This window comes from Bison bison, unplaced genomic scaffold (assembly GCF_000754665.1).
Source record: "Bison bison bison isolate TAMUID 2011002044 unplaced genomic scaffold, Bison_UMD1.0 scf7180017864305, whole genome shotgun sequence".
Lineage (NCBI taxonomy): Eukaryota > Metazoa > Chordata > Mammalia > Artiodactyla > Bovidae > Bison > Bison bison.
The window spans coordinates 1250820-1272247 of NW_011494877.1; the positions used below are offsets into that span (position 1 = coordinate 1250820).

Sequence of the window (21428 nt, forward strand, 5' to 3'; positions counted from 1 at the left end):
AGGTCAACATTCAGAAAACAAAGATCATGGCATCCGGTCCCATCACTTCATGGGAAACAGATGGGGAAACAGTGGAAACAGTGTCAGACTTTATTTTTCTGGGCTCCAAAATCACTGCAGATGGTGACTGCAGCCATGAAATTAAAAGACGCTTACTCCTTGGAAGGAAATTTATGACCAACCTAGATAGCATATTCAAAAGCAGAGACATTACTTTGCCAACAAAGGTCCATCTAGTCAAGGCTATGGTTTTTCCTGTGGTCATGTATGGATGTGAGAGTTGGACTGTGAAGAAGGCCGAGCGCTGAAGAATTGATGCTTTTGAACTGTGGTGTTGGAGAAGACTCTTGAGAGTCCCTTGGACTGCAAGGAGATCCAACCAGTCCATTCTGAAGGAGATCAGCCCTGGGATTTCTTTGGAAGGAATGATGCTAAAGCTGAAACTCCAGTACTTTGGCCACCTCATGCGAAGAGTTGACTCATTGGAAAAGACTCTGGGAGTGATTGGGGGCAGGAGGAGAAGGGGATGACAGAGGATGAGATGGCTGGATGGCATCGCTGACTCGATGGACGTGAGTCTGAGTGAACTCCGGGAGTTGGTGATGGACAGGGAGGCCTGGCGTGCTGTGATTCATGGGGTCGCAAAGAGTCGGACACGACTGAGCAACTAAACTGAACTGAACTGAACTGATATGTCCCCAAAAAAAGAAGAAGGAAAAGCTATATTGTCACAGTCCAAAAGTACCTCATAATCAACTGATATCAACTGTACTGTATTAGGAACCAGATGTATCCTGAAGATCAGTGATGATGTTCCTAAATCATCTAGTACAGTGACCAGCACACCACAATGCTTAAAACATTTCCAGTCACTATTACTCTCCTTCTGCTCATTCGCAATGCTGCTCCTCAAGAGTGAGCCACTCTTTGGGGAGAGACAAGGAAAGATGCACATCGCCTCACCTTTTGAATAAAAATCCGCAACTGTGGCATAAAAGCCAAAAGGAGCACCGTGGAGGACCTTCCGTTCCCATGTGAGACGTGAAAAATACCTCCAGAGAATTTGAATTCCCAGAATGCCTTTAGCTCAAAGACCTCAAAGCAGGTACAATTTTGTGTGACATCTCAGCTCTGAAGAAAATGTGGGCAGGTCAAGTGTTATTATCTGATTCTATTACCTTCATCACACAGAAACTAGCATCACAGCAGAGCATGGCGCGTTACACACTGCACCGAAATTCAGCAGTGCTGGAGCCCAGAGTCAGAAAACGAGGTGTTCTGAGCCTCAGCCTCTTTCCCACAATGTTGCATTGCTTTCCTTTCAAGTTAGACTCCACCTGTCTTGCGACCTCCAGGAAGGTTTCAGCAAAGTCTGACCCAATGCAAGTATTAGGAAGAGAAAGAGTTCTTATTTTTACCCTTCAACATTTTACCCTTTGTATCCTTTATCACCCTCCTCACCCATTAAAAACTAGAAGACACCATATCCATTATGAAGGCTACTATCAAAAGTGGAAAAATAACAATTTGGCAAAGATAAGTTGGAACCCTTGTGCATTGTGGGAAGCAAAATGGTTCAGCAGCTACAGAAAAGAGTATGGTATTTCCTAAAAATTTTAAATACTGTTACCATATGATCTAACATTTCTACTTCTAGGTATATACCCAAAATAATTTAAGGCAGAGACTCAGATGTCTGTACATTCATATTCATAGCAGCAGAATTTATAAAGTCGAAAAAGGGAAAGCAATCCACATGTCCATCCACAGATGAATGGATAAGCAAAATGTTGTATATACATTGGAATATACTAGAATATTAGTCAGCCTTAAATGTTATGAAATATTATTTGGTCTTAAAAGGAAGGAAATTCTGACACATACTACAATATAATGAGCATTTTATGCTAAACAAAACTAGCCAGTCACAAAAGGACAAATATTCTATTATTTCACTCATATCAGATAACCTGAATAGTCAAATTCAGAAAGGTAGAAAGTAAAATAGTGGTTGTCTGGGGTTGGAGGAAAGAGGGAATGGGACGTTATTATTTAATGGGTACAGTGTTTCAGTTTTGCAAGATGAAAGGAGAACTGTGGTTGGATGGTGGTGATGGTTGTACAACAATGTAATACACTTAATGCCACTGAAATGCGCACTTAAAAATGGTTGAGATGGTAAATTTTATCTCATGTGTCTTTTACCACAATTTTTAAAAATTAATTAATTAAAAAGCTATAAGACACATTCATACTCTACCTCTTGTAATTGAGATGACTGTGTTCCTCGTTGAAAATCTCACCTGCTGAGGCTCCCTTGCAGCTAGAAGTGGCCATACGAGGCAGTACATGGGGTTCTATTGGGGGTGGAGGTGCAAGTAGGAAGTTTTGGAAAAGCTATTGTCCTCTTGATAAAATGAGACAGCCTCAGGTGACACAGACATTTTGCTCTTTATCCCTTCCCTTATTTCTGTCTGGAACCGAAACACAACATCTGGAGATGAAAGAGCCACCACGATACCGGAAAGATGAAAGCTGCCTGCTAAAGACGCAATACAAGAGAAGTGAAACCTGGGTTCGTGAAAACTTTTGTGAACAGTTGTACCATCCTTGGACTTCCTATTTCTTGATTCTCTTTCAACAAAATAAAATAAAATCCCTTTTTATTTAACCTACTGTAGTCAGGATTCAGTTATATGAAATCAAGTGTTACATGAAGGACTTCCCCAACCCATTCAATGTCTATCTAGGCCAACTCCTCCACTTAAACAGTAGACCTCACCACTTCAGGCTTACTCAAAAGCTACGTCATATATTTTCTCTCTCTGTAAACATTCTAATTTTTTTTTTTAATTTCTCCCACACTAGGAAAAATTACCCTTCTCTTGATACTACTTCATCCGCCAGGTATGTCCTCATTTATTTGATGATCTTTGTAGAAAAATTCAAAAAGAAATTACTGCTTTCTATCTCCAGTTCCTCTTCTAGTCTCTCTAAAGGCCAATGCAATGAGGCATGTGTTCTACATACTCTTTCTCATTTCCTATAAAGGTCACTGGTGGCCTCTGTATTTCTCAGTCATCATCACGCTGAACTCATCAGCAGCATCTGACACTGGGATCACTTGGCTTCCAGGACCACTGACTTTCTTGGTGTTCTTCCTATCTCACTGGTCACTGCTTCTTGGTCTTCTCGCTAGCTCCCCTCATCCTCCTAACCTATAAGTATTTCATCGCCTTCTCTGCCTACACCACTGCCCTTGGAGATCTTCTCCAATCTCACCACTTTAAGTATTATGTATGTGCGAATTACTGTGACATTTCTATCTCCACTCACATCACTCTCCTAAATCTAAATTATATCCACCCAGCATCTTTATTATCAGCCACCATTATCAACCAAAGATCCAGATAAGGTAAAGCTAGGTGAATGAGGTTCATCTGTATCTATATTGTAATATCAATCAACTCTACTGAAATATCTTACAGGGAAAGGAAAGGCCAGACGTTGCCCACCACCTCTGGAGAAAGAGCTCAGTCTCTGAGATCAACAACCCAGTCCAGGTCTAACTAACCCAGAACAGCATCAACCTCGGAACTTCCATAAGAAACAAGCAAGTGGAACATGGGGAGAAAAACAGAAAGCCAGGAGGAGCAGGAGAGCGTGTGGAGCAGCAGCCAGCAAGCCCCCATGCCCAACCACAATATTCATGTGCGAGTCTGGGGTATAATTTTCATCTTGGATGCCTTTCATATGGCTCCATTCCCCAGAGCCAGCTCCATTCAGAGGATTAGAGAAACAGGGACAAACATGAGGAGCTCAAGAACCACAAACATCTATTGAAACAAGATTCCTGGCTTAGACTCACAGTGAGCAGTTCCGTGCACAAGTTATGTGTACAGATGTGAGTGCACACACACACACTCCCTTAAACACACGCATGTAAGGACGCTTACTTATATAAGCATACTATAGCCAAAAGTTAGAAGAAATAATTCATAAATCCCCCCAACGATGGGAATAATGACAAGCTAGGGTGTCCCCAAGCCAGGGAAGTCTTGAAGGGAACATGAGCTTTTAGGGTTGTCTCTATTCCACTTAAGACACTGAGCTCAGAATCTATAAGGAAGGATAAGAAGGAGGATGATAATGAAAGAGCCCACCACTTCTCCACTTGCAGGGGTCCTCCAGGATCCCAGTCAGAATTTTAAGAACAATTAAAAAAAGTTGAAGACTTGTTCTTCCAAGTCAAAATCTAAGGCTAGAGGGTCCTCTTGCCGCTTACAGGAGAAATACCTGCTGTCATCATTGGGTGCCAGGCAGATTACTTCAACTAGGCACAAAGGCAGGGATTTGTTTTTCACTTGGGCAAAGTAGTAGGCAGAGGAGCTTTAGTGATGATACCTCTCAAAAGGCCCATAGACATTGTCCAGGAAGAACGCACTTCTGAAAGAAAGGCAAGAACTACTTTGCACTCAAACGTGAGTGTTTCCTGAGCTCTACTCATTTCTCCACCGTGAGGAAGGCACTTCATGGACCAGCATCAATCTCTATCCCAACTGTACCCAGAAGAGGCACACAGGAAGTACATTTGGTAATTATTATTGTCACTGAAACATATTTCTACCTCGACTACTGTCGTGGGCTGAATCCCTCCAAGAACAGGTCAGTAGCTCCATGAAAAAAAAAAAAAAACTTTGCCCAAACTGCAGCCATGGGAGGGGCAGAGAAAAAGAGGGTGGACATACACCACAACGCATCCTCACCAAGCAGAGAACAACATGAAGGCCATGACGAGTTTATGGGCACACTTGTGGGGAAATGATGAATTTTGCGGTATTCCTCACAAAGACACACAAGATCTTCACAACTAGAAAATATTGAAAAGGAAGCTGGGAAGCCCAAATTATAGATCATTCATACCAATAACAAATAATTGTTGAATGTCTACAATTCTAGCTGCTAATATCAAGGCACTGTTTTAAGTGTTTGAAATATAACAGTGAACAAACAAGTAACACCCCAACCCTTAGAGTTTACATTTGATTGAAAACATACCATCTATTTGATGCCAATCATTCCATTGACATCAAACAGAATGTCAGATGAGTGCAGTAGATTAAAAGGAAGGCATAAAAGAGGATGGGATGTGTCAGGGTGGGGAGTTAAAATTTTCACTGAGTAGCTGATGTTTAAGCCATGATCTGAGGGAGCTGTTAAGCAGCAAGCCCTAACACTCTCTGTGAGAGGTGCATTCGAGGCAGAGAGAACAGCAGGTGCACAGGTCCTGGGGCAGAAGCACAGCCAGCATGCTGAGGAGACAGCATCAAGCTCAGTGTGACTGGATGACATTATGACATTTATGGTGTTGTGTGCATTTCTGAGAGGCAGAGTGGAAAGAGCTGCAATAAGAAAACTATAATTCAAAAAGACACACATACCCTCATATTCACTGCAGTGCTGTTTACAATAGCCAGGACATGGAAGCAACCTAAATGTCCATTACAGATGAACAGATAAACAAGATGTGGCATATGTCTACATGGAATATTACTCAGCCATTAAAAAGAATGAAATAATGCCATCTGCAGGAACATGGAAGGACCTAGAGATTATCATCCTAAGTGAAGTAAGTCAGAGAAGGACAAATATCGTATGATAACACGTGTGTGGAATCTCAGCTATGACACAAAAGAATATGTCACCGGAACAGAAACAGACTCACAGACGTGGGGACAGACTTGGGGTTGCCGAGGGCGAGAAGGGCGGAAGGGAAGTATTGAATAGTTTGAGTTTGGAGGTCACAGATGCAAATGATCCAGTGTAGGACGGATAAACGACAAGGTCCTGCTGTGAAGCACAGGAGACTATATTCAACATCCTGAGATAAACCACGATGGAAACAAGAATGTGAAAAAGAGTAGATGTAAAACGGAGCAACTTAGCTGTGCAGCAGAAATTAACACACACCATAAATCAACTATACCTCAATAAAATTAAAAACACACTAAAATAAATTTGTAAAAAGCCAGATTGGAGAAGTTAAGGGGCAGAAGCTAGATAGTCCAGAGAGGACCCTGCAGGTGACAGTGGGGACTTTAACTCTTCCTTCGGAAGACAGTGGAGGGTGTTCTGCAGAGAAGTGATGTGCTGGGTGAAGCTCTTTTTTATTCTTTTTAATTTATTGAGATGAAATTCACCGAACATATTTCAACAATGGAGGGGCATTCAGTAACTTCACAGTGTTGTACAAGGACCACCTCTCTTTTCAGCACATTTCCATGACTACCAAATGAAACTTCTTGCACATTAATCAGTTTTTCCTGTTTTCCCCTGCTGCCAAACATGGACAACCACCAATTCTGTTTTATCTCTATTAATATACCTACTCTTGATATTGCATATATATGGAATCATACAGTAGCTATCCTTTTCTGTATGGCTTCTTTCACCGAGCATATTTACTAGGCTAAGGTTCACCCACTTTGAAGCATGTATCAGCAATTTTTTTACCCTATCTGTTTTCTTGAAACACTCCCTTCACTTGGTGTCCACTTCCCTTTCCTGTTATTCCATAAAAAGGAAGGCTGAGTAACATTCCAAAGAAGGCTGAGTACGATGGAATATTGAAATCCTTCCTTTTCATGGCTGAGTCATATTCCATTGTACAGATATACCACATTTATTTATCTATTCATCCATTGATGGACACTTGGGCTGTTTCCACCTTTTGGCTACTGGGAATGATGCTGCTAACAAATGTATATCCATGAACTTGGCTGGGTCCCCGTTTTCAACTCTCTGGGGTATAAGGATGAAGTTTTAATGGGATCACCATCAGCACTGTGTTGAGAGCTATGTGTGGAGAGGGGAAGGTCAAAGGGAGGAAAGTCAGTAGGAGGTTCTGAAACACCACAGGTAAGAATATACAGACATTGAGAAAACATGACCTGAGATGGGAGATAAACAGGAAAGTGAAGCGGTCACCAAGTGAAGGGAGCATTTCGAGGAAACAGGTGTGATGAAACCCATCTCATGCTGTTAACAGGTCCAGGAAGGTGAGCACTGAGCGCTGACCACTGGGCTCAGCAGTGTGGACACGAAGGAAGGCGGATGGCTGGGGCCTCCGTGGGGGTGGGGACGGGGAGACACAGGAGTGAAGAGCGCCTTCAAGGACTTCTGTCAAAGGCACAGGAAAAGGGAATGATAGCTGGAGGGGGATGAAGAGTCAAGGATGGGTTTAATGAGAGTAATTATGAAATGTCTACTAATAAGAACGATGTGCTATGAGGGGGATCTTCAGGATGGATGTGAGAGGTGGCGGAGAAGGGCTGGAGCTGGAGCAATGTCCACAATAAAGGACTCGGGACCCAGCGGCACGTGTGGAGTGAGCACTGGCCTTACCCTAGAGCAAGGTAAGCTGCCGGGTGCTGCAGGTAAAATTCTCAGAAAGTCATATTGAAAGAAGCCCAAGTCTGGATCACTCTGGATTGTCTGATCTAATCACAAGGGGAGCCAAGCTCAAGTCAGAACATCACATAAATCAAAGCACTAATATTTGACCATATATGCCAAATAATTGTCCTTTGCCTCAGATCTACCCTTCTTGTGATATTTTTGGGCTAACATCAAAGCCACATCATAAATAGTGGAGCAGCTGGCTCAGGAGTGAGGAGAGAGACTGCATAAAATGAGCCCTGCACCTCCCACAACATGCAAAATATCGAGGCTTAGGAATAGCTTTGAGAGATATTGTTACCATCTCAGGAGAATCTCACCAGAATCCCCACATCTACTGCCAATATGCACAAATAGGAAGTAAGGTGGAATGGATGCTAAAATATCTTTTTACAACATCATTTAAGGGGCAATGATACTGTAGCGGAAAGAGCACTGAAGGCTTGAGTTTGAGACTCACCCCACCCCCAACCACTTATTATCTGTGTGACTCAGTCAAGCTAATTAACCTCTCTGAGCCTGAATCTCTCAATCAAAAACTGGGGTTAATGATACCCATATCACCAGTTTTCAGCAGCAAATGAGGGGACATCACTAAAAATAGTTTGTAAAATATTCCACAGTTACCCACACAACCTGGCTTTAGCTGTCTAGCTGTGCTTCACAGGTTTGTTTTTTTTTTCTTTTTGTGCAACTTTTTTATTTTTTGTCTTTTAATTTTTACAATGTTGTATTGGCTTCTGTCACACAGCAATGTGAATGAGCCACAACTACATACATATACTTTCCCTCTTGAGTCTCACCCTCTCCCCTCTTCCCACCCATCTAGGCATCACAGAGGGCCAGGCTGGGCTCCCTGTGTTATACAGCAACTTCTCACCAGCTATCCCCTTTACAAATGATAGTGTGCACATGTTGAAAAACCAGCTATCCCCTTTACATATGACAGTGTGCACATGTTGAAGATATTTTCTCCATTCTTCCCACTCTCTGCTTCTCTCACTGTGTCCGCAAGTCCATTGGCTACATCTGCATCTCCATTTCTGCCCTACAAATTAGTTCATCAGTACTATTTTCCTAGATCCCATATATATGTGGTAATATATGATATTTGTTTTTCTCTTTTTTGACTTATTCACTCTGTGTAACAGGCTCTAGGTTCATCCACCTCAATAGAATTGACTCAAATTCATTCTTTTTTTTTTTTTAATTTGAAAGCAATTGTAAAGACCCTATGACAAGCAACAAGAATGCCCAGAAGGGGAGCCAAAGTCAAAGCACAGGACGGGACGGTGAGAAGTCCCCAACAGCCCGGGTGTATGACCTCTTCAACAAACTAGACTCATTAACTCATCCCTGGCTGAGCCACCAAAGGCTCACCACACGCTGCCCAGAGATGGATGCCCGGTTTCACCCTTCACTCCCACGACCTCCTTAAGCACATTTCAGCCCCTTTGAAGAGTGTGAGATGCTGAAAAGGTGGAGGGGACACTGCATCTGAGCCTGTTTGGAGACAGGCTCCAGAGGGCATCACCCATCCCAGTGCTGAGAGCAGGGCTACGCGGGAGTAGCCAGGTGAGAGCTAGCTTCTCAACGGCCTGTGTGTGCAGCTCTGCATTTCCATCCCCACACTACAGACCACCAGGTCAGGGCTTAGCAAACTAGTAGAATAAATGTGGGAGCTGCCCCTGTACCAAAGGACATTAGGATTTGGGCCCCACTGGACACCTCCCTGGGTAACCCTTCAGATCAACACGGACCTTTCTGCAATGATATAAATGCCCTGTATCTGTCTGTCCAATGTGGTAGTCAGGAGCCGATTTACATGCTCCTGGAGAAAGAGCATTAGGGTACTTGAAGGTGGGGCAAAAGCACAAGTGTGAGTTCCCTGCTATGTTCTTATGCACAGCCTCATGCTATCCTGCAAATACACAGTGCAGCTTCTGTCCTCTCAGCAAACTTTCCCAGCCTCTAAGGGGCAGCTCAAGCCTCATTTCATACCTACCGCCATGGAGTCACCCTTGCCCATTTGGCGCTCTCTATGGCTCTTGTGGTACACTGCAAACGAGAGCTACAGAAGCCCAAGGAAGACACAGGAAACCTTCAGCTGGGGACAGTCAAGGAGGTATTTTCCAAAGACATGATGACTTAAAGAGAACCTTAAATAATGAGTCTGAACATGCTGAGTTTCAGAGTCAGACATATCAAATGGGGACTCTAGAGTGAGCACCAGAGAAGGCAATGGCACCCCACTCCAGTACTCTTGCCTGGAAAATCCCATGGATGGAGGAACCTGGTGGGCTGCAGTCCATGGAGTCACACAGAGTTGGACACGACTGAGCGACTCAGCACAGCACAGCACAGAGTGAGCGCAGATGCAGAGACAAAAAACTTCAGGTGAGGGAAACAGGTAGAAAGTAGACTAGCTTACCATGCTGCTGCTGCTAAGTCACTTCAGTCGTGTCCAACTCTGTGCGACCCCAGAGATGGCAGCCCACCAGGCTCCCCCGTCCCTGGGACTCTCCAGGCAAGATCACTGGAGTGGGTTGCCATTTCCTTCTCCGATGCAGGAAAGTGAAAAGTGAAAGTGAAGTCACTAAGTCGTGTCCGACTCTTAGTGACCCCATGGATGGCAGCCCACCAGGCTCCTCGGTCCATGGGATTTTCCAGGCAAGAGTACTAGAGTGGGGTGCCATTGCCTTCTCCCTAGCTTACCATATGACCCTGCAATTCCACTGTTGGGCATCCATCTGGAGAAAAACATGATCTGAAAGGATAGATGCACCCCAATGTTCACTGCAGCACTGTTTACAACAGCCAAAACAGAAGCCACTGAAATATCCATTGACAGAGGAATGGGTAAAGAAGATTCGGTCCATGTATACAACGCACTATTACTCAGGCATAAAAAGAATGAAGTAATGCCATTTGAAGCAACATGGATGGACCTCGAGAGTGTCATACTGAGTGAAGTAAGCCAGACAGAGAAGGAGAAATTTCATGTGACATTCTTTATATGTGGAATCTAAAAAGAAATGATACAAAGGAACTTACAAAACAGAAATAGCCTCACAGATTTAGAGAATGAACTTATGGTTGCCAGGGGGAAGCATGGAGGGAAGGAATATTTAGGGATCTGGGGAAGGACATGTACACAATGCTAAACTTTAAATGGATAACCACCAGGGACCTAATGTACAGCACATGGAACTCTGCTCAATCTGGCGCCTGGAGGGGAGAATGGACACATGTATGGCTGAGCCCCTTGCTGTCCACCTGAAACTATCACGACATTGTTAATCAGCTATACTCCAATATAAAATTTAAAAATTTATATAAAAAAAGTAAGTAGCTTGATTGCTCCCTGCTTGGCACAGAGGAGCATTAAGAGATAAAATAGGAAAGGTGTGTTTCATGCCAGATGTGAGGCTATCTTGAGCCAGATGGAGGGGGCCTTGAATGCTAAGCAGAGTTTGACCTCTATTTCTTAGGAAATGGAGAGTCTCGACACACTTTTGAGCAGAGGCTGATAGCACTATAGGAGGAAAACTAACAGGCCATCATAGAGGACAGATGCAAAAGAATCCTGGGGAGGTGGGGACCACAGCCATCACATGCCCCACACCCTTCTGTTTCCCAGGGGTGACTTCTCCCCTTCCAGCAGTTGCAAGCCCAGTGACCCCTGCCATTGCTGAGAGTGGAAGAGCCCCACAGCTGACAGCGTTGGTTGCCTTCCCAACGCCACGTCTCCCTCACTAAAGGGAACCCTGGCCTGCTGGGCAGCAATGTGCCACACTCCAGGGAGGAGCCACAATTGATCAAAACCAGGCAGACCAATCTCTGCCCCTTTGCCAGTGACCAACCTGGGGTTTGGCGTGTGGCCCAGTTATGGCCAAAGAGGTATAAAGGGAAGCCTGCTGGGGGCTTCAGAGAAAGATTTTGCCCCGAGGGAGCAACCAAGGAAGCAAGCTCTAGTCTCAGCCCTTCCCTTCTCACTCTGGGTCCTATCTTGTGAGGATAAGAAGCTATCTTGCAGGCACAGGGTGACAAGCAGGACAATGAAGTCAACATGTAGAGGACAGAGGGTAGGGATCTGGAGAGAGATTGGAGCCATGATAACACAGTAAAAAGGCCAAACCAACACGGAAATGCATCCCTCCCAATTTCTGGTTAATTACAAAAAAAAAAAAAAAATCACTTTCCTGTTGATTTATTCCTGATTTGTTCCTGATCATTCATTTTCATGCTATTTGGAGCTTAGTACCTACTAAGTTCTAATGTCACCTGGGGTCTACTCCCAGAGCTGACCTGTGTTTCCTATCACATGCAGATCAAAGTCTGTGGACCCTGCAGGATAGCCCTACAATGGCAGGCAGGAGGGGGGCAGTGGCCAAAACTGAGAAGCAAGGGTCACTAAGGCCAGTGGCTGCCGCCCCCTATCATAAAAAGGAAGAGAACCACACTTTACCCTGCTGCTGGCCAGGCAGAAACACCTGGAAGGCAGAGGATGCACCAGGGCCCCGGCTGCCCCATCAATGACCACTCAGCTCACCGAACATCTCAGTGCTGTAAATCGAGTGGAAACATTCCGCCCAGCAGCTCGGCCCGGGGCGTGACGAGCTGGGTGCATTCCCTGCCAGATCCTCACTGCCTATCATGCTTTACGGACACAAAAACAAATTCCACCATATGTTAAAGTTAATTGCAAACATTTGCTGCTGAAGAGAACTCCATTTTTCAAGAGCCCACAGAGATCTGGTTACACCAGTGGCTGAAGCGTCAACCAGCCTCCTTCGCTCATCAGAAGAGGCAGGGCCAATGTGCGGGTGGCAACCAAAGTGTGCAAAGAACCCTCACCCACCCATTTCCCCCTCCCATCCAGCCTGTTCCCACCTCCACTGCGCTCAGCAAGTGTACCCCAGGTCCAAGAATGTGCAACCCCCCTTCCCCATCAACACAGACTGCAAACCACTGTGGGGGCGTTGGAAGGACTGGGATGTGGGGGCAGGAAAAGATGATGGCAGGAAGGGGCGGAAGGGTGATGGGCTGAGAAATGGGCTGACTATATTCCCCTGTCCGGTGAGTGTTGAAATAAGAGGCACAGAGAAACCCAGAAGCCCCCAGGAGGCCCAGAGCAGTCAGGCTGGCTTGTTAGGGTCTGCCTGGGGATATGAGTGATAGTTATTGATGGCGTGGTTCAGGAAGAGGCTAGTGAGGGTCAACCTGGGGCTGACAAGGCCCTCAGCTGAGCATGCAGCCTGGGGAAGTCCCCAAACAGCATGATAGTTGGGAAGAAGGCAGGACCTAAATCCCCCATGAAGGTTCTTACATGGGCCACAGAGAGGTGTTCGTGAGTCCATCCCTGGCAGCGGGCAGAGGAAGCAGGAGGCCCCTGCACTGCACCCGCATTCCCACCTGTCCCAGGAGGAGCACTCGCAGTTTGGACTTGCACCAGCCCAGCTGGAGACCCGAAGTGGGAGGGGACATAGCACTGACCGCTCTGGCTCAGGTGAGAGCACCCAAGCAGTGTGTGGGGAGCATTCCGTGCACTCCCCATCTGCTGCTGCTGCTAAGTTGCTTCAGTCGTGTCCGACTCTGTGCAGCCCCATAGACGGCAGCCCACCAGGCTCCCCAGTCCCTGGGATTCTCCAGGCAAGAACACTGGAGTGGATTGCCATTTCCTTCTCCAATGCATGAAAGTGAAAAATGAAAGTGATGTCGCTCAGTCGTGTCCAACTCTTCACGACCCCATGGACTGCAGCCCACCAGGCTCCTCCGTCCACCAGAGTTTCCAGGCAAGAGTACTGGAGTGGGGTGCCATTGCCTTCCAAATGTGCTGTGTCTGGCTGATGGAGAACAGTTTTTGAGCAAGCTCTTGGAGGAGGGATGTGTGAAGCCACCACCAGCACTGAATGACCCATCACGTCTAGAGAGCCATCCCCAGGCCTTTCAAGGGTCAGTAGCATGTGTGGTGCAATAAGGGGGGCCTGAGGCACAGCCCAACACCACCCAGCAGGCCCCTCCTAAGTAACAGCAAGCTCTGGGATCCTTTGCGTCCATGCAAAGACCATTCATCCAGCAGGTACAAATGTGTAATTGACAAAGGGGAGGAGTTTGTCAAGTGAGGCAGGTCAACCCATCAGGGTTCCTCTGGAGCTTGTCCACTGAGGCAAATGTCACCTTCTCATCTGGGAAGATGGGTTCATACAATGAGCACCACCTGTTTAGTCTCTTCTAATATGAATGTTGCCCCCACCAAACACATTGCACCTTACATATACTATCTTCTTATTTGTAATAAATATGCATTTATTAAGCACCCATTGGATTGAGTCACTCCATGCTGATTATTTGGGGTCACAAAGAGTCGGACACGACTGAGCGACTGAGCAACAACAAATGCTGATTATTACAAAACACAGGGAAGTCTAACATCTAATTAGAAGTTCGTAACATAAGCATAGGAAAAGCTTACTGGCAATACAGGAGTTTAATAAGATAAGAGTGCAAGAAAACATTCAATGGTGTGCTGACCACAAATCTGGCAGCTTTAGGAGAATACACGGGACCATGGGGCAATGCCCCAAGATGGCACCAAGACAAGAGACAAAAAGCTCTAACACCGTCACACTCACCGAAGCCTCACACGCTCAAGACACTCTTCAAGGCACCAGATGGAGTCGCACCCTGAGTCAGACACGACGATCATTCCTGTCTCACAGATTAGGAAACATTCCCACAGAGAGGTTATGGGAGCATAAGCCCATCCTCACCTGAGTATGATGTATCCGCCCTGAGTCCTGAGCAGTGCACAGCTGCCTGGGTTCCTGCAATTACTTTCTCTCTCTTCTCTACTTTTCAGGTCCAGTTGTGGTCCTGAAATTTGTCCTCTCCTGGCCATGCTCCATCCCCATTCTCAGCACCTCTACACACAAATGTATTTGTACTCTGTCTTCATAATATGAGAACATTTTATACATCTACTTTGGTTTATGTCACTGAACTTGCAACCATCAGCTTATATCTGTCTCCCTCATTGTATTTTGTCCCTAGAAGAATAATATTAATTTTTTTAATCCCCAGGATATAGAGAACTAGCTATGCACAGTATCGTAGGTACTTAACAACTGTCTGTCAGACTGAATTAAAATGAACTTGAATGTAACTGATTTGGGGGTTTGGGTTTTTAGGGTACGGAAGTCAGAGTTTATTACTAATTCTCTCCCAGAACTGAGGAATGACCACACTGCCCTAGCTAACCCACCTTCCCAGCGCTGAACTCCAGGGGTGAGTATTTACTGCGGAAATCGGAGGCGGCAGCGGGACTGATGGATGGCCACCACCCTCATAAAGAGCTGTGGGATGCAGTCTCCAGCCACAGCCTCAGGGCTGCTAACTCCCTTGAAACTTTATGGCAGTGTTGCCATGGAGGTCACGGATGTAATGCGCCACGGAGGCAAAAAAAATGAAATTTCCCTAGAGGTGCAACACTGATGGGAACTCATTCACAGGCAAGAGTGAGGAACTCAACCTCTCTGAGCCTCAGTGTCCCTGCCTGTAACATGGGGATGATAACACATCACATAAGGTCTTTGGGAGGACTTAATACAGCAATAGACAGAGCACAGAGGCTAGAGCATAGTGGGCTCTCAGCAACTGATAGCAACTCCCATTTCCTTGCCTGTTTTTAGGAGTTCTCCTATCATTTCATCTTGTGAAAGTGAGGTTTGGGGGGGTCTTATTTCAGTTTTTAATTTACACACACTAGGCCAGAGTTTGTGGGACTCTGGAGTAAAGGGTGGAAGGAACCCTATGGTTTCCAATCAACGAGGCTCTTCATTGATCAAACATAGCCAGACTGACATCTGAAACTGCCACCAAGCAGCTACAGGACTCAACTCCTCCCAATCTCAGTCCCAGGCTGGGCCTCCACCAGGCATGTAATTTGCTTCTGGGTCCCCACAGTCACTTGTTTGACTTGGTTGCTAAATACACTAACGGGAGTTATTCATTAGCAAGTGTGAATAATACCCCCCAACCAGCAGCAGTCTAAGCTCTGCTACAGAGCCCAGTGCAACTGCCTATTAGCATTCGTGAGAAATACAGCAGTGAAAGGTTCCAAAGAGCGTCACACTAAACCTGACTAGGGTGAAGAGGTCTACTCATTTTCAGGTGACGTCCAACCACACTGCAGTACCTTCCCTCACATATACCCCGGCCAGAACCTCTTCTCTTCACTCAGTATCGTGCCCCTGACTCATGTCCAGTTCCTCAGCAAAATCCCCTCTTCTTTAATGTAACAAATCCAGATGTCAAACACCCAGTCATCCTTCTCCAGGGAAAGAAGAGGTGCTACGGAGGCAGATACGTCAAATGCTCTAGGATGGGGCGGGGAGGGAAGCAGATGAAAGGGGAGGGAAAAGAGTGAGAACGAAAAAGGACAGCATCCAGGAAAGACAACTGTGCTGCTGTCCCACTGGTTTCTAGAACATTCACGGGCCAGTGTGTGTGTGTGTGTGTGTGTGTGTGTGTGTGTTCCTCCCTGTGAGTTTGAACACTAGCCCACTCAGAACGAGAGCAGACTGGGGTGAGGCAAGGAGTCAGCCACAACTGTGTTAGGACTATCACTGAGGTGTTCCAAAGGGGAGCCAGCGCATGAGTGATGGGATGGACAGCCTGAGATGCTGGGAGGAGGGAGAGGGAGGCAGGGGATTGGGTGGGCTGGGGTCATGAGATGGCGTGAGGAGAGAGGAAAAATCTGAACGACGCTCCTTCAGGTCAAGTCATTACACTGCAGTCCTGAGAATGCATCTGCTGACTCTCCTCCCCAGCCTTCAACTCCCTGGTCACAGCCTATCATGGAAAACCCTCTTAGCCTTTTCCTGCCCATCAAGAGGTCCTTAATGCTAGGACAAGCCCCTCTTTTTCTGATAACAAGAGCCGGCTGGGATTTTAAAATCAGCCCCTTGCTGATGAAGAGCTCTTGAAACATAAAAAGATTCCAGCCAGACAGCCCTGCCCAAGAGGCAGCTGCCCCTCCAACCTCACCCTCACAGTCTTTGGCAAAGCCCAGCCCAAGTACACAGCCTTGGATCCCAAGAAGAATCTGCATGTGTGACCTGATGGATAATCTAAGAGGATGAACAGCCACGGACCCCACATCCTTAAGCTCTAACCCATGGTGAACACAGGACTCAAAACCCTGAGGTGATAGTTACTGTCCGGATTCAGGCTGCTAAAATCACCTCAGACAATGATATTCTACATATATGCAATAAAACACACACACACATTTTTAAGTGTGACTGGTGACAAGCTTCCCTGGCTGAAATACATTCCTCAACTTTTAAGAGAGAGGTTAGCAAAGAGTATATACCCATGGCTGAAGATGGAGGAGGAGGTGTCTGCAGAGAGTACGAGTGAGCATTAGAAGCTGAGAGTAGGGTGCCACAGTGCAACAGCTCTGGGACCTAGATTCCATTGTTTAGGGCAGGAACAGGGACCCCCCAGGAAGGGAGCTGCAGGTGAGTGCTGCAGGTCAGGGCAGTGTGGCCAGTCTGCTGGGGCTGCTGGATCCCCAAGGCAGGGCAGAGCTGAGTGACGAGACATGGGCAACGGGAGGAGGTGGAGTCAAAAAGGCTCTGTGGGTGGCACGTCCGCTCAATGAAGTTGTCTTGGCATCTGCCTACCCCTCCACTCTCTGCCAGGGCTCATGACCAGGGGTACCAGCTTTGAGAAGGCGTCTCTGCCAAATCTTCCACCCAGGAAGGGGCATTCCAGGGCCATGGCAGCATCTGGAAGACTGTTCGGGGCCCACAAACAGGGTAACCAGAAATAACAGCATTCATCAGGTCTCCTTCATCTCACACTCCCTCATCACAGGCAAGTGTATGTTCAGATCAGAGACGGATCTAACTCGGGTTGTCACTGCTCTGATGAGTACCTGAAAAACCCAAGACCTCCTTTGCTCCATCAGCCCTTTGTGAGCTTCAGATTCCTGGAATCTGCCCCCTCCATTCACTGTGGCCACAGGCAGGTCTCAGCTTTCTGTTGAAAGAACCCCACCAGCACCCCATGGCACCCCACCCACCTAAAATGCATCCTGCCAGGATGGCAGATCAAGAAGGGCATCTGTTATCTTTCAGGGCAAGAATCCAGCTTCTTCCAATATCCAAGGGTGTACAATTGGGCATGAGGAGGTCTATGAACCCCCAGAAATTGCATGGTTTTGTGTGTAGGTGCTTAATGTGAATTCCTAGGAATAACTACCATAGCTAATATAATGTCAGTTACCGTGCCCTAGTTACTATTCCAAGAGCTTAAACCATAGCAGCTAATTTATCTCCTTACAGAGGAGATACAAACTGCATTTATCCTCCATTTAAAGATGGAGAAAACACAGTTACCAAGAGGCCAAGGTACCATGGTCACAGAACCAACCGATGGTAGAGCCGGGATTCAAACCAGGACATCCGGTTCCAGAGCTCATAAACTACCTTGACATACCGTCTCAATTTAAGTCACCTTCTCAGAGAGGCCCATGACCTCACCACACCTGACCCTCGTAGAGGCATCTATATATCAACATCTAGCACATGGCTATGCCCTATTGAGCTCTGCATGCTGAGAATTAAGAACTGCACCCAGCATCCAGGAGACACACGGCAGCCACTCTGTGGATGAATGGACAGTGACGATCATCCAGGCTCTCCACCAGCAGCTTTCTCCTGCCTTTCAGAGCAGTCTCTTTCTCACATCCTCGCACCTCTTCCTGGCACCTCCATCATGCCAAGCCCTTCATCAAACTTGGGGGTTTCCCTGCCACGGGTGTTCTCACTGCCCACCTGCTTCATCCTCTCTCTGGTCCTCCCTCTGCACCTGTACAGTCTCGCCAGACCTCACTGGTCCATAAACCTGGGGGCCAGCCCCACCACCCGATTCAGGACTACCTCCTGGTGTGGCTGGTGGTCACAGAGAAGGTTGTAGGACTCGACAAAATTCAGCACACAGGCCCTCAAGGGACAGTGCACATTAAAAAGCCATGACCCAGAGAAAGCCTGCCTGCTATGCAACAGCAGCCAGGCCAAGAGCTTTCACCAGACCAGAGCAGAGGGCCCTGCAGATGAGGCATAAGTCGACAAAGGAGGTGGCCTCCTCTCTGTTTGGGAGGGCTCCTTCTGGAATTTGGGCTTGAGGAGCTTAGAAGTTAAATGCCCACCACCAGCTGTACATCCTGTGAGCATTCGACGCATTTTCCCTTGCCACTGAGCTCTAGGCCAGAACTCAGATCCTTTCCACTGTGGGTTGCAAACTCCCCAGACCTGTCCAATCATGCTGAAATCAGTTATCCCCTGACAGGGACTCTGCGGTCTGTTTAAAAATAAGCGGGTGTGGCCTCCATCCAGTGGGCAGAAGCCTCGCCCCTGAAAATTAGCGCCAGGGTCAGCAGGCACTGGCCCGAGTCTGCTTCCTGCTCCAGCAAAGCCTTGAAGAAGCACCAGAGGGCCCAGCTCATCACCCTCTTTTTTATATTTCCGCACCCTCTTCTTAATATCATCCCTAGGAAGACTTTCAGGGCTTATTCTCTCTCTCGCAGGCTCTTGCAGTGCGAGGGAACTAGAGAGATCTCAGAGAGACGCTGGCATGGACTTCACCCGCAAGGCTGCCCTCCTGTGAGGGGAAGGAGTGTTGACAGTCGATTCATCTCTTCCCTCAACACAAGAAGCTCAGCTGCTTCATGCCTCAGGATCTCCTTTAGTTAAATGGGATCCACACTGCCTCTCCAGACCACATCAGTCACTTGAGTACATTTAACACCCTCCAGAAGCAGGACGGGGCAAACTTATCTTCCAATTAGCATCTCTATAATGATAAAAATAATTCGCAGTATTAGTTCTGACAAATGACCACAGTCCAAGCCTATGCAGCAACGTCTCTCCACACCAATAAACATATCAACTGCCCCAAAGATTCTCAAATGGGGGTTTGCGGGGAGGGCTCGAGTGAGGAGCCATTTACATAACCGCTTTCTGTCCAGTGGTCCCCCTCTCCCCGGGGCGGGCAAGTGCTCGTTTTACTGCCTGGCAACCAGACTGGGACTAAGCTTGCTAAAATATGAGTGTTTTTTTGGCTGGAGTACCAGAGAGCCTGCAGCCCTATGGAGAGAGAAAAATTGAACACACCAGGCCGTGGCTCCAGAAAGGGGAAGAATTAGACTTCACACCGAGCAGGCTGAACCATGGCATTCTTTAGATAATGCTTAACAAACCCCCAAACAAAGGCAGCCAACTTAGCTGCATGTTCGTAAAATGTATTCTCAGCAGATTCGGGCTTATTGAAGCACTGAGTTGCTTTGCAGCCAGGCTCCCCGTCTTAAGCTTCCCGGTTTTCCGTGTTGTTCCCCTTGTCTAAATTCCTACAGATTCTGCCAATCAGAATTCCTCACTTCAGGCTCAGAGGGGCTTAGCAACCAAGGTAAATGATGGTGCTTTACAATTTGATCCTAACCCTGAAGAACCCCTGGCCCCCATCCCAAAGCCCCCCACTCTGATGAGCCATCATCCAAGGCCAGTCCCGTCAGTGGTTTGCAGGATGATCACTTAGAGATGAAGGCCATGGAGTTCTTGGATTCACCTCCACGTCTCAGCATCCCACCTCAAATGACATCTCTCACATTTATTCAGTGCTGTCAACAGACTGTTTATGACCAGGATTGTGAAAGTTCAAACTTGAGGTTACTTTATTTTTGGTGATGCCACTGTCGGTGTTATTTTTAAAGCCACAAATACCATGACTAGCATTTGTGTACCCACAAAGAAAGCTAGCTTAACAAACTAGTAGGCGCTTTTTTTTGTAGTCCAGCCTGCTTCTTGTTGCTTCCTAGACGTGAGTGTGCATGCTCAGTCGCTCAGTCCTGTCCGACTCTTTGCAACCCCATGGACTATATCCCGCCAGGCTTCTCTGCTCATGGGATTCTTCAGGCAAGCATATTGAAGTGAGTAACCATTTCCTACAGGAATCTTCCTTACCCAGGGATCGAACCCATGTCTCCTGCTTGGCTGGTGGATTCTTTACCAGAGAGCCAGCTGAGAAACCCCTGATTGCTCAGTGATAAAGAATCCACCTGGCAATGCCGGAGCCACAGGAGATGTGGGTTTGATCCCTGCATCAGGAAGATCCCCTCAAGAAGGAAATGGGAACCCACTCTAGTATTCTTGCTCGGGAAATCCCATGGACAGAGAAGCCTCATGGGCTACAGTCCATGGGGACACAAAAGAGTTGGACACAACTTAGCAATTAAACAACGGCTTTTTGTTGCAGAATGTATGGGGCGAGGGAAAGAGGGCAAAAGATAGGGAAGTAGGCTTATATATGGGATCAAACATGAACATCATCTAACTCTACTGTTACTTAGCATAGCTTTCACCTCTCCCCTCCTCCCCTCCGGGTTATCCTATTTAACCTGTCCTCTAATTCCCCAGGACTTGAGTATTGCTTGGTAGAGAACAAGAATTTAGGATTTAGAGACTAGACTCTGGGGTTCTTATATATGGACTATCTGCAAATTTCATGAGATAAAAGCTTTTACTGCAGGAAAAAGTACCTCTTCATTCCAAGAGATGGAAAGCTGGTCCTGGCGGCTAGAGCCCTGCCAGCAACCCCTGCTAACTAACTCTGGGACCTCAGACAGGATTCTTTCTCAGGGGCCTCCTCCATAAAACAAGAGTAACACCTCTCACTCCAAGGCTTAGGGGTGAATGGGATAAGGAGCAGAAAATACCAATACTTTTAGTGCCTCGGAGAAGGATGTGTTGCCTGGAAAAAAAATGCACAAAAGTTGAAAATTATGTTTTATTCAGTGGACTTGCTGAGGCTTTAAGCCCAGAAAGCAGTCTCTCAGATAGCGCTGAAGGATTGCTCCAAGAAGGTAAGGGAGGGGCCTGGATACATAGGAGCTTTTGCAACAAAAC

General features: G+C 46.7%; 1 protein-coding gene across 1 annotated transcript in view; it reads right to left on the minus strand.

The window, feature by feature from the left end:
* LMX1A (LIM homeobox transcription factor 1, alpha) overlaps positions 1–21428 on the minus strand; it is a 174672-nt gene that overhangs the window by 67218 nt on the left and 86026 nt on the right. The window lies entirely within an intron of this gene.